Here is a 17,650-nt window from a genome sequence, read left to right as displayed (position 1 = left end):
TAGATTTACTACATAAGCACCATAAAGTTCTTCGGGCAAGGTGACAGGATTAACATACCAGAGATTAGGAGAGGTCTTAGTTTCACAGGGCTGGGGTCATTTTATACTTCCCATCTGTTTTTTTAAATTATTCTCATTTATGTGTGTGGGTTTTTTTTTTTTTTCCGGTACCGGGGCTCGAACTCAGGACCTTGCATTTGCAAGGCAGGCACGATGCCACTGACCTAAATCCCTGGCCCAGGTTATTCTCATTCATTGTTTCTTTGAACACTAGTGGGTGGCTATTTGGTGATGTTTTAAATTTGTCTATTTGCTTATTTTCATTCCTTTATTCCTAGGACCACAATCCTTGTCTAATCAGCAGTAAAACAGCCTGGATTCCTGAGCAGCAGGAAGGAAGGGACTAGGGCCTCTGCAAGATTCCAGAAGACCAAGGAAATAGTTACTTGTAATAAGGCTGCACTCTTTCTTTGGCCTTCTTGAGATTTTGATTTTAGCACTGAATGATTGCCTTCTCTTCAAATTCTTTGAAAAGCTATGGGACTACCAGTCATTCACACTTTAGTAATAATTTTCACGTGGTATTTTTAATTGTATAAAAGCATCTTTATCACTTCGAGGGTCTCATTAATACCCATAAAGGAGGTACAATCACTATCTCCATTTATCTTCGAGGATCAGTAAGGCTGAGTGACCTGGCCTAGGTCCTGAAGAAGGAACCATGGCCTGACTGATAGTTCCAATGCTCTTGGCAAACTATGTGTCTTCCAGAGCTGACGGTCCAGGTGTTATAAGTGGAAGCAGGAGGGCTGACAGAAGAGGCCCTGAGCGCAGGCACTGGACGAGGACGCGTGCTCCCTCCATCCGCTTTCTCTGGAGCCTTTCCGATCCCGACTCTAGGGTTCCCGAGACCGATTTGAGGCGCTGACTGGGAGTGGGACAACTACACCGGTCGGCAGCCCCGAGAGTTTAAACCAGGGCGTAGGGGTTGGGGGTTGTAATTAAGATCCCGGCGAAATCCACCCATAGAGGCCCCACCAGCACCACCACCGGGCTTTTAGGGACGGGATCACCACCCCCACTTGACGGCCGTCTCTTCCTCCCGGGCCGTCCTCCTGGCCGCCCTCGTGGTCCCTCCTCCAGGACCCCTGCGCCTCCAGCCCGAACCCAGTCTCCTCCGCCGGCTGGAACTGGACTCTGCCTCCGCCCCACCTTCCCCCTCCCCGGGGGCGGTGGCCCGTGACGGGAGATCTAATTGGCTGCGGCTCGAGCGAGGGCTAGCGCCGGCGGCGCTGATTGGTCGGGGCGACTCCGGGAGCCTGGAAGCCCGGCGAGTCGCTGGGGGAAGCAGAGCAGACGCCAGGCTCAGCCCGAGCACGGGGCGAGAATCCTGCGAGTCTGAGCCGGCGGATCCGAGCCGGCACCTCGGAGCCGGAGCTTGGAGGTATGCAGCGGCGCCGGGTCGCGTGGGGTGGGGGCTTCGGAGGGGCGCCAAGATGCGGTACTTCTGCCCTGCCCCCAAGGAGCAAAAGCGGGGCATCATCGTCTCCCAGAGCCCTCCGGCTCCCAGGGCGCTATCCTCCTCTCCCTAAAAGAAGGGGTCTCCCGCCTCCTAGAGAGCAAAATAGCTACGCTTTCGCTTCCGAAATGGGCCCTTCCTTCTGGCCGAACCTCTAGAGGTAGGAGTTCTCTCCCTAATTCACGCCTTGAAATAGAATGTGCTCCCCCCAAAGTGGGGTCCCGCCACCCCAGGTACCCAGGCCCCCTCATCCCTTTGGAGACTGCGGTCCCTTCCCCCTACCTAATAAACTTTAGTTTGGTTCTCTTGTCTACCTCCTCTTACCCCTCTCATAACAATGAGGATCTTCATTGAGGTAGATAGCAGTGTCCTCTCGAGTCACCTATGCAGAATGGAAGTCTAGGGAAACAAGCCCCTCCACAGGACAAGGACATCGGAGGCGGACACTGCAAGTCACCTTCCAAACCCATACCGACCTCCCTGCATCCCCACCTCAGAAACTAGAAATGATCAGTCCCCTCCTACCCCTGCCAGAGACCCTTCCCACCCACCACGGTAAAGGCTTCTTAGGGCTGCCCTCTCTTCCTGCAGTAAAAATGTACGACCAAGGACTTTCACATTCGGGAACTAAACAGCTATCCTTGACCAAATCATCTTCTCTGCCTCATCCTTTCACCCACGTCCAACCCCCACGCTCACCCCACATCCACCCTTCCCTGTCCCATCTTACTGCAGCGCTCCTTTAACACCTGGCTGCCCTGCCTGATGATTCCTCCTCACTTTCCTCACCTGTGCTGGCCAGCGAACAGGGAGAGGCTTAGTAAGAGGGTTTAGTAAAATGGAAGCCCCTGAAAACTGATCCTGGACCGAGAGCCCCTTCCTGAGACCTTCAAACTCCAGCCACAGAGAGGCTTCAGGCAGCTCGACCATCTAGGACCCTCCTCCTACCCTACACACACACACACACACACACACACACACACACACTCTCTCTCTCTCTCTCTCTCTCTCTCCTGGAGAAGTGAATGTCAATGCAGAAAACGGTTGCTGGCCCTCTTCCAAGAAGGCCCCCATTTCCTCCCTGGGGCTACCCCCACCTGAGCTCCTGTGGACATTGCCTGGTGAAATCCCCTGGGCTCTTGGCCAAGAAAGATGGACGCTGCCAGGCCTATCCACTGAGCTGGGTGGGGTGTGGGCTTTGCTGCTTTAACAATGCTGGAGTAAAGGTCAGGGTGCCGTGACCTGAGAGGACAGCTCTCCTCTGGTGGGCCAGGTTGGGGAGGGGAGCGGGCAGGAGAGGGTTTGGCAGTGAGTTTCATCTAGTTCTTTGGTGCTGCGCGCTGTGGTGTGGAGTATGGAGAAATGTGTCTTCTGGAAGCCAAACAGGTTGGCCCTGGGGAGAGGCCAACAGTCCAGTCCAGAGTTCTAAGACCTAAGCAGGCTTCTAGCGTAATGATCTTGTCTGTTCATTTGACAGTTAAACAAAGAGGCACAAAGGGGGAAGAGACTTGTTCAAGGTCACCTAGCCAGTGAGTGACAAAGCTGGTCACAGTTCTTGCAGGGGAAATGAGGTGTCAGCCCCCCGCCCCCCAACAAGCTCCAGTCTTCATATTTACAATGGAAACTGCTGGGCACCACGTCCCCACTTGTCAAAGGAAGCTCCGAGGCTCTGAAAGTCATGCAGCTCTGAAGGGGCAGACTTGGAACTCAGCACTGCCCCCAGCCTGTACCTGGTAGAATCCATTCCTGGGTGTCTGCTTGCCGCTGCTCATCCAGTACGATCTTTTTGTCAAGCCCACTCCCTAATCTGGGCTTTCCAATATGGAAATGACCAGGATAGCAGGCACCACCAGCCGTCAGTCAGTGTGCTGGAGTGGAGGCTACTGCAGCCTCAGGTATGCAGCCAGCTTCACTGTGCAACTTTAGACAGGCTCCAAGGAAGTCACATCCCTTCCTTCTTGATCCCTGCCCAGTGTCTCTGACTCCCACTTCTCTGCAGTAGTCTCTCATCCCTGCTCAGAGCCCTTTGTCCTTTCCTGGGGCAGCAGATGGGGAAAAGTTTCAGCTGAAACTTTTAACTGCTTCTCCCTAGGACCCCCTGACCCCGCGCTCCAAGCTGTGGAGCAGCAACCAGGTCCCTACAAACACGAAAATCTAGGGTACGAGCTGTCCTCCTTTCCACCCTGCCCAGCTCTCGGTCAAAGGGTTGCCATGATGCTTCACCCTAGAGCTGAGGGCCCAGCTCAAGGTGAAAGTTCAGAGCCCAGATCTGCTACACAACGTGTGATCCTGGGGAAATCCTTAACCTTTCTGTTGCTTTTGGGGGTAAAAATGAGTGAATCCTCATAAAGTATAGCCACAGATGATCATCAGTAGCAGTAATGGTAATGATTTCAAGCGCAAACTCAGAAAACCTTTCATGGTGATGGGATTGGGGGCAGCTGAGTTTCCAGGTTAAACTCATAACCCGGTGTAGATCATCTGCCTGGGCGGAGGCAGTGGGCAAACAGCAGCCCTTAGAGACAATGGGGGGGGGCCTTCCCGGAGGGACAGTGCAGTATGCAGAATGGATCACAGACCCGGAAGTCACACGGAGCCGGGGGTCCACCTTTGGCTGCTGTGCCTGTGAAACTTGGGGAAGTCCTTCACTTCTCTGAACCTCAGTTTCTTATCTTTGTGTGAATCTGTTGGGGGACGGCATGGATAAGAGACAGGTGTAGGTCTCTGCCTAGAAATTGGGGGTTGGATCGTTCTTGGTTACAAAGGGCTGTCCTGTGCATTGTAGGAGGTGTTTCATCTCCTTTGCCCTCTGTACGACAGATGCTTATGCCAACCCCTCATTTGACAGAGGAAATATCTCCAGCTGTGACTAAATGTGCCCTGAGGGACAAAATCTTCCCCTTCCCTCCCCACTGAGAACCACTGGTCTAACATATAGCCTGCAATGGCTGAGGCGTGATCTGAGTCAGCTTGCTCAAGCTGCACTAGCTCCTGGCTCTGGTTTCCGCATGGTGGGGGCCACAGGTTATCCAGCTGCTGGACTTCCCGATGTTAATGATAGTTTTAGCATCTCACAGTTAAACAGAACTTTGCCTTTTGCAGAACACCATTATATCTATTCCCATAGGCTTCCCCTTTTACAGATGAGCAAACCAAGATTCACAGAGGTTAGAAGACTAGTCTAAGCGTCACCCTCTCCCTTGCTAACGGTCAAAGAATTGCTCAGACTGGAAGCAATTTTAGAAACCACCCGCCTCGCCCTGGAGCCTTCCTTGGAAAGTCTTTTGGCAAAATCTTCCTCAAAATTTACACTGTGCTCTGGCCCTTTGGCCCAGGAACTCCGCTTTGAGGAATCTGCTATGGAAATACTTAAACATGAAAAGCTAAAGGGTATGCGGCTTTGTCAGTTCCATATGGGGAGGGGCTGTGTTCCATTCCATTCACAAGGGAAAAGGAACAGTCTTAGAAGAGTGAGGCAGACCTAAATTTCTGCACAGGAAAGGTTTCTGAAACACATGATTTAGTGAAAAGGACAAAATCACAGAATCAATGTATTCGGCATGATCTCATTTTGGGGGGGAAAAAAGATAACATGTCAACACATGAAAATGGGTAGTTAGGGAAGTAGGGCATGGAAAGGGAACATATGTGTTTATACGCACATGTTTAGGAGGGAGGAAGAAGGAAAGGGAGGTCCAATCAGTGTCCCTTGGCTTGAAGTGTGCAAAGCAAGCCCCAGGAGGTTAAGGGACCTTCCCCTACCAGAAATCACCATTGGAGAGTCCCGGGCCCAACAGCAGGAGGTTGAGGCCACTTCGCGTCTCTAAAGGCTGAGTCTCAAGGAAAGTGGGCATTGGTGTTAGCCTGGCCTGAGCCAAACGGGGCTGCCCTCAGTGTGATGAAAAGGCCACCCACTTCCTCTCAGCCTCAACTCGCCATCTCTAACGACAGAATGAGAGTGAAAAAGCAAATAAAGGGGGAAGAGGGAAGGTGGCAGAACCTCGCTCTCTGGGTAATCCCAAGGCTCAGATGGAGCCCTGTATGCAGACCCGTGATAGGAAGTCGGTACTGAACGTGAGCCCTAGCCTCTCCTCCTCTTCTGTCCCCACCCTTTGCCTGTCTCCCTGCCCAGAGGCAGAGGACAAAGCCTTGTAAGGGACAGCGGGGGAGCCTGAGGCCTGCAAGGCCACTCGGGGCTGGATCCATAGCTCCAGCCCTCCAGTGCGCCTGCCTGGCAGGAGTTCTCAGCAGAAAGCCTGGGGGAGAGTTCCTCCTCCCTCCTGTCCGACTACCCTTGCCTCTTCTACATGCTCTGTGCCTCAGACTCTTGCAGGGCAGGGACAGCAGGAAGTGGCCTCTATTTACACATTCCCTCAATAAAATCGACGACTTTCCGAGCACATTGTGTTCTTTAAAAGCTACCTAGGGTCCATCTTTTATAGGAAGTTTTCCATCACCCTCTCCCTGCCCTGAACCAGGAAAAATATTTCTCCTGCTCTGAGCTCCCTCCACTCAAACCCTGGCTTCCTTGGGTCCATCTCTAGTGCTGGATCTTCTCCCATTCCCTGTTTCCCTGGCAAGTAGGAATCACACCTGCCTCATTTTTCCCATGTCCCAAATGCACAGCCTAGTTCCTGGCACACAGCAGACAATCAAGGAGCCTTTATTGACTGTGTAAATGTATTTTGTGTTGGAAAATGTACGTAGCATAAAATGGATCGTTTGAGAGTGTACACTTTGGTGACATTAAGTGCATTTACAACATGGTGTGTGCATCCCCACGATTGAGTTTCAGCACGGTTTCATCACCCTAGCAGAAAATGCCACACTGAGCACAGTGGTGAACACCTATAATTCCAGAACTCTGAGAAGCTGAGACAAGAGGATCACAAGTTCTAGTACCATCTGCGCAAAAAATTTAAAAGTTCAGTGCAAAGGCCTGGTTCAGTCTCCCATTCTGGAAGAAAAGAAAGAGCTGTCTGTTTTCCACAGTAGTCTCACACCTTTACAGCCCCACCAGCAGTGCATAAGGCTCTGATTTTCCCACATCCTCACCAACCTGTGTTCCTTTCTGCTTGACTATTCTAGTCTTTCTAGTGGATGTGACATGGTATCTCGTTGCCATATTGATTTTCAAACAACTAAGGCTGGCATGCAGCCTTTCACGGTCCTCGCTGGCCATTTGTATATCTTCTGTGGAAAAATGGTTCTTCAAACCCTTTGATCATTTTTGAATTGGGTTGGTTTTTTTTTTTTGTAGTGGAGTTGTCAGAGTTCCTTACCTACATAAATGGATCTTTGTGTCACCATTTCTTCATCCATGTAAACTTTTGTTCAACTCTTGTGAGTCAGGCATTGCTTCGTGACCTTAGGATACCGAGGTGACTATAACACAGTTCAAGCCCGGGGGAAACTCACTGTCCTAAAGCGGTTTTTCAATCTCGATGCTGGTAGTAGTGAACTCTTCATCACTGAGACCTGAAATATACAGCTTAAAGGAGAAACAGTTTATTTTGGTTCATGGTTTCAGAGGTTCCAGTCCATGGTTCGCTCTCTCCAAGGTAGAAATACCATAGATGAAGGGCACAGTGGGAAAACATTGGCCAATTCCTGGCAGCTGGAAGCAGAGACAGAGAAAGAGCCAGAGTGAGAGAAATATCCTACAAAGGCGTGTAACGGTGACCCACCTCCTGCAACTGAACCCCTCCTAATAGCACGTTCAGTTGTAAAGTTGTGAGTGGATGAATCTTCTAGTGAATATAGTGAACCCATGATCCAAGCACCTTCTGAAAGCTCCACCTCTGAACATGAGACTTTGGGGAGACGCTATAGACCCAAACCCAAACACTATTGACTTTATAGGGTGAGGCAGGGAGAGGGGGCTGTCCTGTGCTCTGTCTGATGTTGAAGAGCATCTAGGTGCCAGTAGCGCTCTTCCCTCCGAGTTGTGGTAATGAGAAATGTCTCTGGGTATTGCCAGATGTCTCTTGAGGGACGGAATTGCCCCTGATTGAGAACTGCTGGTTTTAAGGTGAGAGGGGCATGCATATCTGCAATGTCAGTCAAGTCTTGAGCCTAACTGGGTATACCATAGATTTTCAGGACATATTACTGGATATTGTGGTGGATGTGTGGGTGTTGGCTGGATAGGACTGAGGGGTGAGTGGGTGAATGGATGAGTGAATAGACAAATTCAATTGTTAAGGCCTGATCATGTGCCCGAAATTCTACTTGAGAAAACAAAACACTGTTTTGTTTTGTTTTGTTTTGTTTTCTGAATGGGATTTCTACCTCTTTCTCTGTTCAGCACAGTAGTTCTCAAACTTTAGCATCAGAACCCTCTTGAGGGCTGTGTTAAAACACAGACTGATGGCAGGGCATGGTGGCTCACGCCTGTAATCCCAGCACTCGGGTGGCGGAGGCAGGAGGATTGCTATGAGTTCGAGACAAGCCTGGGCTACATAGTGAGTTCCAGGTCAGTCTCAACTACATAAGGAGACCCTGTCTCAAAACAAACAAAAAACAAAAAACAAAAAAAACAGACTGATGAGTCCACTCACCAGAACTGACTGTGTAGCGCCACCAGCCTGGCTGACTTTTTCCACATCCTTTGGGAATTCTGGATCATCCCCTTTCCCCCAACAACCTGTCGATTCTCAGCAGTCGCACAGCTTTAACTACTGGCATATTTCACCTAGGTGCTCATATCTGAAATGGGTAACACGCTGGAAACCTGTCCAAGTGTTCTTTGTAGTGACGCACAGCTGTAATCCCAGCACTCTGAGAGGCTGAAGCAGGAGATGGCAAGTTCAAGCCCAGTCTGGGCAACTTAATGACTTTAGTGAGACCCTGTCTCCAAATAAAAAATGAAAAAGGGGCCAGGGATTTAGCTTGGTGGTTCCACCACCTGCCTTGCTAGCACAAGGTCCCAAGTTTGATACCCAGTACCAGAAAAAGAAAAAGAGGCCTGGGATGTAGCTCAGTGTGAAGGCCTTGAATTTCTATCTCCAGTATATTACACACACATGCGCACACACGTGAATTCCTTCAAAGCCAGGACCAACTGTGTTTTAGTATCTTGCTGCTCACTGTGGGTTGGTGATCAGGTGCATTGCATTGTCCAGAAATGAACCTTGGGTCCCACCGGTCCTACAGAGTATGTCTGCAATTCAGCAGTATTTTGGGGTGATTCATGTGCACATTAAAGTCTGAGAAGCCCCCCTCCCCGCCACCATCTCTGTATCCCTCTGCTCGGAGAAAAGCCCTGGTAACCTAGCTGATGAGTTGCACCGCGGAGAGTCACTGAGTCTTTAACGGCTGTTCATATACTTCCTGGTTGCTTTACCTGGTGGAATGTCTCAGCTGATCTCGCTTAACTCATAGGGAAACAGACCCAGAAGGGCACTTCCTGGCTGAAGTTTCACACAGTGTCCATGAAGTGGAGAAGAGCTCGGCATCCATTCCCTAAGGGGCAGTGAGGTCCAGCAGGGTTGACATGCCACAGCATCCAAACGTGAAAGGCTGGAACAGGCGGGTGGCATTCCAAGCCACTAGCTTTGTGCTCCAAAAGTGGAGGAATGGGAGATAACTTAAAAATGCTTGAAAAACCAGAACCCAAGTAGTATTCTTTTATTTATTCATTGAGTATTTAGATGCCAAACGTTGCTACCTACAATATGTTGATGGACAAGGAAAACAAGTTCTCCTTCTCAGTAGTTTATCAGTAGGGGACAGATGTGGTTATCAGAGACATGTACTCCTATTACGTGATTTCCATCCGCTCTCTACAGTGCTGGTGTGCATGGCGGGGGGGGGGGGAGGAGAGGCCCCACCTACTGTGCCACACCATCTCTTGGCTGGCTGGAGACACAGACTCAAGGACAGCGAACCTCCCAGAGTGAGATAAGCGCATAGAAAGCTCAGAAGAATAGACAGACAAGCTCTAAGTGGGAACAGGATCCTGCCCCTGCCCCTGGGAATGCTGGGAAAGAAATTTCAAAGAGACAAGAAAGTAGTTGGCCAGCATGGTGGTGGCAGCCTATAATCCCAGCAATTCTGGAGGTTAAAGCAAAAGAATTGCAAATCTGAGGGAAGCTTGGACAATGCCTTTAGACTTTTTCTTTTAAAAAGAAAATGAAAGAAAGAGAAAGAGGAAGAAAGGAAAGATGAGAAATGTATTCTGAGCAGATAGAAAATTGCTATAAGAAAATATTCAGAGAAAAAGGTAAAATTAGGACTCATACAAATAGAAAACAAATACTTCTTGTTGATTTTATTGAACAGATGTTAACAGTCAACTCGAAGAAAAAGCCACACATGTTTAAGGAATAAAGAAATATTGATGTGAATTCCAAATAGAAGCAAAATGGTCAGCCAAGGCAGCATTTGCTGGTTGACCAGTTTTCTACAACTTACAAAGGAATTTTAAAAACATAGCTTGAATGCCACGAACGTGGCCAGAATCAGGTAACACCAGCCCAAGTTGGTGTTGTAGATGATGCATAGTTTTCCATTAGCGCACAGCTTTTTTCTCCTTGTGAGACCAGTGTTCGGAGGATGAGGAGCCTTCAGTGGAGCACAGGGTAGACAAGGAGAAGAGAGGAGCTGCAGGAAGGGCAAGATCGTGGCCAGCCAGGTCACCTAGGCCCAGATGCCCACGGGGAGCCATGGCAGGGTCTTCAGTGAGGCAGCAATGTGATTTTATCAGCCCTTGAGAAAGAGCCTTCAGGAAGCTGGATGAAGAGTGAATAATCACCTTCTCCCACCTTCGAGCCAGGTTCCGTGAGAGAAGTGTGTTCCTGGGGGCAGGTCGCTGGCCTTCCAGCAAAAGCTTTTCGTGCCTCAAAGCTCCCATGGGACCAGTTTGGCTAAGCACCAGTCAGAAGAACAAGGCAGCCCCTCGGCAGGGCGCGGGAACAAAGCCTGCCTCCCTTCTCCTTGTCCAGAGCTGTAAATAGCTCTCTGCTGGCTTCGCAGGCAGGCTGAGCGCTGATCTGGGGACAGGCTGGAAATGAGCACACCCAGGAGCGTTTTGCAAATTACTGCCTGCCCGTGGGTTTGCGTGCCTGGCATCCTGCCCTGGCCCCAAATGCAGAATCCTCCAAAAGGCCGAAAGCAGAGCTCAGAGAAGATCCACACACAGCGAGCATGGACATCCTGACCTACGGACAGGTTCTGGGAAGGAGTCGGAGCTGAGCTGGCAGGGAAATAAATGCTAAGGAGAACAAGAGGGAACATTCCGGGGACCCTGCACTGCATTTCATCATCATGCACATGGGCAGCTCCTATTTGCCGAGTAGGGGGTGGCTGTTTTAAGGACGTTGTGTGAACATCGCATCTGTCTTTGCTTGCGACAGTCTGATGAGGCAAGACGACCAGATTTCGGGAATGGAAGTTCCGAAAGGGTGAGCAGCTTGCCTAGGGTGTCACAGAGTAGCATTTCTGACAAGAAACCTAGGCTTAGCCAAGCACGGTGGTGCACAGCTGTAATCCCAGCAGGAAGGGAGCTGAGGCAGGAGGATCGCAATGAATTCAAGGCCAGTCTGGGCTACCTAGTGAGTGCAGGGGTGAGAGCCTGTCTCAAAAATAGCAAAAAGAAACCTAGGTTTATAGACTCAGCCCTGGGACCGGCACCAAGCCACAGGGACACCTCTGGGTATGCTCACTGCTCTCTCTGGCCTCAAGGTACTCATCCGTTAATGGGAGCCATCATGTCCTTTGATGATCTCGCAGCAGGGTTGGAGAGGTCTAGCTGCCCTGGCAAATGAAAAGGTAGGGTTAAAAAGTCAAAAACATGCAGTAGAAGTGGTGGAATGTAGAGAAAGTCTCAGTAGCTTGTCAGCCCCAGAGACAGGTGCAGGGTGCAGGGTCCACCTCGTTCTGCTCAGGGACTTAGTCGGACCTGGTACGCTTCCTGCCCAGGACTTGGGAGTGGCGAAGAGCTGTGGGAGGCTGACACGGTGCGACTCTGCAGGCCGTCAGGGAGTTTCCCCCTTGCTAGGATTGGTGAAGGGGCCTAGGATAGGATGGGAAACGGTGGCCCCGAGGTGGTGAGCGAAACTGGCTGCAAAGTGTTCACCGGGAGCCCTTGGCCCTCCCTCTGCCCACCCACGGGGCAGGGACTCGCATCTCTTCTGAAGCAGAGCAGCCCGCGGATCATTGGGGCTGATTGCGCCTTTCCCACCGCAGCCGCCTGCCCAGGACGCAGACCATTTCTCACCATCAGTCAGATCTGACGCTGTGCTATCCCTGGAGAGCGCGTAGTGGGGCTAAAACATCGTGTTTGTGGAGACCAGCTGCGGCCTTGGCACCCTCTGTGGCCTCGAGTCAAATGCCTTCTCCCTAGATCTCAGCGCCTTCATCTGTAAAGTGGGAGGTGGCCCCAGGCTCCAAGCTGGAGTCAGCCGTGTTTGTCAGGCAGCCTCAGGAAGGCCGGAGTGCGCATGTCAGTTATCAGGTCGGGGCGCACAGCCAGTGACCTGGTGACATGTGGTTCTTGGAAACTGCATTCCAAAGCATTTCCAGTGTTGCAGATTCATGCCTGTATTGTTGAGGGGTTAAGAGAAACCACACCCACACCCACACACCTAAGGGCCTAAAACTCTTAGCAGTTGCCATATTTGACGCTTCATTTTTCTGGGACTGGACCGCGTTTGTAAATCCACACCTCTGCTGCTGGACGTGCTACGCCAAGGGTGGCTGAATTTCTCCAGGTGAGCTGAGCTCTCTGCTCAGCTGTCCTCAGGGACAGAACAAAAGTGCAATCTTCTCGATGTTGTCTGCTTTTCGTAAGAGTTTCACTTCCTGCCAGTGAAATGACCATTTCCCCCAGTTAAAAGGGAGATTTGCTTAGCTCAGGTCTTTGAAGGATCCAAAGGTGTTTTTGTGGGTGATAGTAGATCGATGCTGCCTATCACCCAGACTGGTAATGTTTAACCTGGAGAAGGTTGTGACCTGGGACGTGCCATGTAGGCTGCCATAAGAGCCCTTGCAAAAGCTCAGCTGGGGGTGACAGGCTGCCCCTCCATGTCCTGTCCCCAGCTCAGACAAGCAAGGCCAGCAGCCCTGGAAAGCATCATGGATGAGTCGCAGGCTGTGCAGAGCTTTGCTTTTTTTTTTTTTTTTTTTTTAAAGCGGAAGGGCACATGTAGCACGGGACTGGCTTCTGTTCCCAGCATTATCCATTACCTCCCACAACAGCCCTCCAGACAGTTCCTGTTCTCATCAGCATTTGCAAACGAGGACACTGAGGCATGGAGCGGTGAAATCACTTAACCCCAAGAGCACAGGGACTGAAGCTCTCATCTTGTTCAAGGGCAAAGCTGGGTGGCATGTGGAAGGCCTTGGGTTCCATCTGCAGCAGGGATGGGGCAAGGAGGGCGAGGGAAGGGGAGGAGGGAAGAGAGAGAAATTCTTTGGGGCCTTCCATTAGTCCAGAGAGGCAGCTCCTGCTGGTTTGGAACAAGTCCCCGTCCTTCACAGAGGGCACCCCCACCTCCTTCTGACAGGGGTTCACCACTGTTGCTATTCTCCTGTTCATTTCTCTGTCACTGACATTAGACTGACAGTCTCTTAAAGTTGTAAGGAGTCTGTACCTTTTCTATGTTCCTGGTATCATCCCTGGATCCGGCATAGAGTGAACGTGTGGTCAGTGTTTTGGAACAAGTCCCCGTCCTTCACAGAGGGCACCCCCACCTCCTTCTGACAGGGGTTCACCACTGTTGCTATTCTCCTGTTCATTTCTCTGTCACTGACATTAGACTGACAGTCTCTTAAAGTTGTAAGGAGTCTGTACCTTTTCTATGTTCCTGGTATCATCCCTGGATCCGGCATAGAGTGAACGTGTGGTCAGTGTTGAGTGAGTATACGAAGATCGAACTCAGGACCTTGTGCTTGCGGGGCAGGCATGGCATAAGCAGTAGCTTAACTTTTTCTAAGACGTGCGGGGAGGGTTTAGTGCATATTTAGATCCTGAATTTACTTGGGGAGTACTTGTTCTACTTTGCGTTTCTTTTAAGTAAACTTGTTTTGAAGTCACTCTCAACTCCCATGTAGTTGTAAGAAATAACACAGGCTGGGCTGGGGATTTAGCTCAGTATTTCTGCTGCCTGCCTTGCAAGCACAAGGACCTGAGTTCGATCCCCGGTACCAAGAAAATAAATAAATAACACAGGGGACCTCCACGTGCTTCATCCAGCGTCCCTCCATAATAGCATCCTGCAAACTTTCCATAGCAACCCCGTCACAACCAGGAAGTTGACAGCTTTACAATCACTGGTCCATCTAGATTTCCTCAGTTTTACATGCTTGCACCTTGAACATCTCTTTTAGGCTTTTGTTTTTGGCGGGGTTAGGATTTGGGGGATCAAACCCAGGGCCCTGTGCATATCAGACACAGCTATACTACTGAGCCACACCCTAGGTCCCGCCTCACATGTTTTGGGATTTTCTTGGGGGGCTTTGTTTTGTGATACTGGGGATTGAACTCAGAGCCTCTGCCCTGAGCTACCTCCCAAGCCTGCCTTTCCTTTTCCCACTCTCTCTTTCTCTTCCTTCCTTCCTTTTTCTGTCTTTCTTGATAGGGTCTCACTAAATCACTGAGCTGCCTGGGCTGGGCTTGATTTTGCAATCCCCTTGCCTCATCCTCCCGAGATCTGGGATTATAGAGACCTGCACCACCACGCCTGGCTACCTTGCCTGTTTTTAAACAATTGCTGGTCTCACAGGGGAGCAGGTGAAGACCAAAAGGTCGCACCATCTCAGGGTGAGTCAGAGCTTGAGGCTGCGAGGCACCGAGTCCTCAGAGGTAGAAGCTGGCAGCCCCACAGCATCAAGATACGCAGGAGGTGGGAACCAGGAGAGGGCACTCGGAGAATCGCCCAGAACTCAAGTATGTAAAAGAGTAAGGGTGTGTAACGAGAACCCCTAAAATCAGCTTGGCGAGCCGCAGGAGGGTAGCACTGAGGACCATGTGGCTTTGAGGGATTACCATGTGCCATCCAGTGAGTCCCCCAGCACACCGTTCATTTATGTCCTCAGGACACACTCTGAGGTTCTGAATTCACTGAGCGCCCTCTTAGCCCACATGGACAGGTTCGAGTCCTAGCTTGTCCACGCCTCAGCAGTGGAAACATGAGCGGGTCGGCTCCATGTGGCTCATCTGCAAAACGAGGGTCACAGCCATGTGAACCTCAGGTCGCTGTGCAGGGTGAGTCCAGTGACACCGGGGGAGCACTCAGAGAGGCCTGACACAGGATGACTGCTTTGGTGACTGGAGCATCATTCTAGCTGCCTGTGATTTCTTTAGATTAAACTGGGCCAATCTACTTAGCTTCCTCCTAAGCAGCAGTACCTGGGCACACACAGGTCTCATGGGCTCCTTTTTTTTTTCTCTTAATGCACATTAAAATAAAAACCTTACCATTAGGAGAAATGTCTACTGACACACCTTCTGTTAGGACCTCCTAGCAAGCTGAGTAAGTTGGTGGGTGCCTTCTTGGCTGTGCCGGGCAAGTCACGTGACTCTGAGCCTCAGTTTCCTCATCTAGAAAATTGGCATTGAATGCAACCTGCCCTCCAGAATGGATTCTGAGATTTGGGTGGTCAAGGGACACCGTGGGCATTTCAGAAAAGGAGCCCTCTTTTCTGGCGTGAGTTCATCAGACAAATTTTGTCTTCACTGAGCCTTGTTTGTTTTTTTTTGGTTTTTTTTGCTTTTTTAAACTCTGTTAAATGTGAGAATTGGACAAGACCTCTTTCAGGGTTTTACACAGCTCTGAAAGTTTGGGTTGTTTTGTTTGTTTGTTTGTTTGTTTTTCTTGGTACCGGGGATGGAACTCAGGTCCTTGTGCTTGTGAGGCAGGCGGCAGCACCACTGAGCTAAATCCCCGGCCTCTGAAAGTTTTTGGGTTGAGGTTCCCAGTTGTCACAGCCACTTTGCTAGAAGACAGCCTTGCATGCCCATGAAGGGTGGAGTTGGCTGTGCCAGGTGTATTCCCAAGGCTGAGACAACCCTGGGATGGTGCCCTGGGCTAGATCTAGGCAGTTCACGGACACAGAAGGAAGCATAGAAGAGAAAAATCCAGTAGGAAGCCACATCCTAATGCCTCCATCGTGATTAAGGTCCCCTGAGTGCTGTTGCTGAGGACACTGGCATCTGCCCTCATCTGACCAAGTGCCTGAGTCTCCGTGAGCTCAGTTCTTTGCCACAGGTCTCCCCCAGTCTGAGAGGAAGAGTCCCAGCTTTGTCTAGGGATGTCCTTTGGGTCTGAGCGCGTGACGTGTTTTCAGGGGAAAGTTGCTGAGTCTGCAAGACATCTCCCCACTTGAGTGGGCACTGTGGGCCAGGGAGAATTAGTTCCTCCGAGATTTCTGGAGCAAGATGGGAATGAGAAGCAGGTGGTCCGTAGCGGCTGTGCCTCGCTCTAGTTTTAGTCTTCTGTGGGAGCCAAAGCCAAATGATTGCAAAGATTGCATGTCTCTGCCTTCGGAAAACCACTCCTAAGCACCAGGCTTGTGATTGTGCAGAAAAACAAGGCAGCCAGAGAGGCCTAGGTCAAATCCTGACTGCTACCCTCTTGCTAAAGGAACAGAAACAAGTTTTGCCTATTGTTCTCCAGCCTCAGTGTCCCGCCTTCAAAATGGCACTGCATTGCATTACAAGATGTTTAAGAATATCAGTGATCTCTGCAAATCAGCATAGCACGAATGTGAGGCCAGCTGGCTCCCTTTGCCTCCCTCTTCTCGTCCGCTTAGTGGGAAGAAGTTTTCCCTGTGATGGAGTGATGCTAAGTCTCAAATCACTGGCACTCAACAGTCTGTAGAGAGACCGCACAGTTATTATTGGGGGCAACTGTACAGAGCAGTTTGTCTCCGGGATACCAGCTCAATCTCCTGCCATTCCTCGGAACAGCACAGCTAATCCAAAGCAGGGGACAGCCAAAAGATGCACAGAATCTGAGAACTTTGGTCCCCTAGGAATCTGAGCCGATCACGTCTTAACCAACTCCCTTCGCCTGATGCCAGAATTACCCCCTCAGCCCAGACAAGATGTGTCCAGCCTCAGGCATGGATGTGGTACTAAGCAATGAACTTTCTTAGCTGCTGAGCTGCAGTCCGCCTCTGGTTAGTCCTTTTCCCTTTTGCAACATATGCAACATTGCAGCCTCAATGGAAGGCCAGGATGGGATATGGAGGAGGTCCGGGTGCACCCTGACACCCATGGCCTTTGGGCCCCACTTCCTCACGGTTCAGACTCCGTGGCTGCATTCCCTTCTGCGCAGGACCCAGCACAATGCTGGGCACACAGCAGCAGGGAGGAAGGGCCAGCATCACCCTGCAGAGTACTCACAGAGCAAGAGGCTGCCCTCTCCCCGAGTGCTCTCTGCAGTCTGGGGAGCAGCCCTGTGACTGCAGTCCTGGAGCCCTGGCCAGCTCTTCGCCTCATCTGCAGATGCCTGGCTGAAGGGACCATTTCGTGTGTGACCAGGGAGTGTTCCCTGCAGCCAGGTGCTCTGGGGGGACAGACCCGAGAAGCCTGGCGTTGGATGACCCGGTCTGAGCTGATGCCGTGAAGGAGGCTCCTTCGTGTTGATTTTAGTTTTTCTTTCCGGAGAGTCCCCTGCTGCTCCCATCCCTGGGCTGACTCTGTTGGGAGTGGGGAGCTCATGAACGTTCAGACGTCACTTACATTCCACATCCATTGCAAGACTGGTGAGCGAAGGAGGCGAGCAGCTTGCATGCCGGCCAAGGGGACCCAAGCCTCCAGCGAGGAGAAAGAGTGGGTGAAGGTTCTAAAAACAAACTGTTGACTGAGGCGGTGGGCTAGTCCTGGGGATCTACTTTCTGGGCCTCAGAAAGGTCTCTCTGAAGAGATGGGTTGGACATGCAGCAAGAACTGTGCTCAGAGACTCGGGGAAGCTCATTGCAGGCAGGGGTGTGGCGGGCACTTACAGTTTGAGGTAGAAGGTTAGATTTCATTCTCTTGGCAATCCAAAGCCTTCAGTAGGTTTTTTTCTTTTCTTTTCTTTTCTTTTTTAAATGAGAGCAACTTGCTGGGGATTCAGCTTGCCTGCCTCACAAGTGCAAGGTCGTGAGTTCAATCCCCAGTACAAAAAAAAAAAAAAAAAAAAA

General features: G+C 50.8%; 1 protein-coding gene across 1 annotated transcript in view; it reads left to right on the top strand.

Moving 5' to 3' along the window:
- The first annotated feature begins 1,317 nt into the window (after nucleotides 1-1,317).
- Nucleotides 1,318-17,650, top strand: part of Abat (4-aminobutyrate aminotransferase) — a 96,768-nt gene continuing 80,435 nt past the window's right edge. Inside the window, exon 1 of the mRNA XM_010644165.2 lies at nucleotides 1,318-1,444. The gene's annotated coding sequence lies outside the window, so the exon portion shown is untranslated. The remainder of the gene's footprint in view (nucleotides 1,445-17,650) is intronic.

Source organism: Fukomys damarensis, unplaced genomic scaffold (genome assembly GCF_012274545.1).
Source record: "Fukomys damarensis isolate Sample0158 unplaced genomic scaffold, DMR_v1.0_HiC HiC_scaffold_34, whole genome shotgun sequence".
Classification (NCBI taxonomy): domain Eukaryota; kingdom Metazoa; phylum Chordata; class Mammalia; order Rodentia; family Bathyergidae; genus Fukomys; species Fukomys damarensis.
The sequence above is the reverse complement of the archived record's forward strand: the minus strand, read 5'-3'. Positions and strand labels throughout refer to the sequence as shown.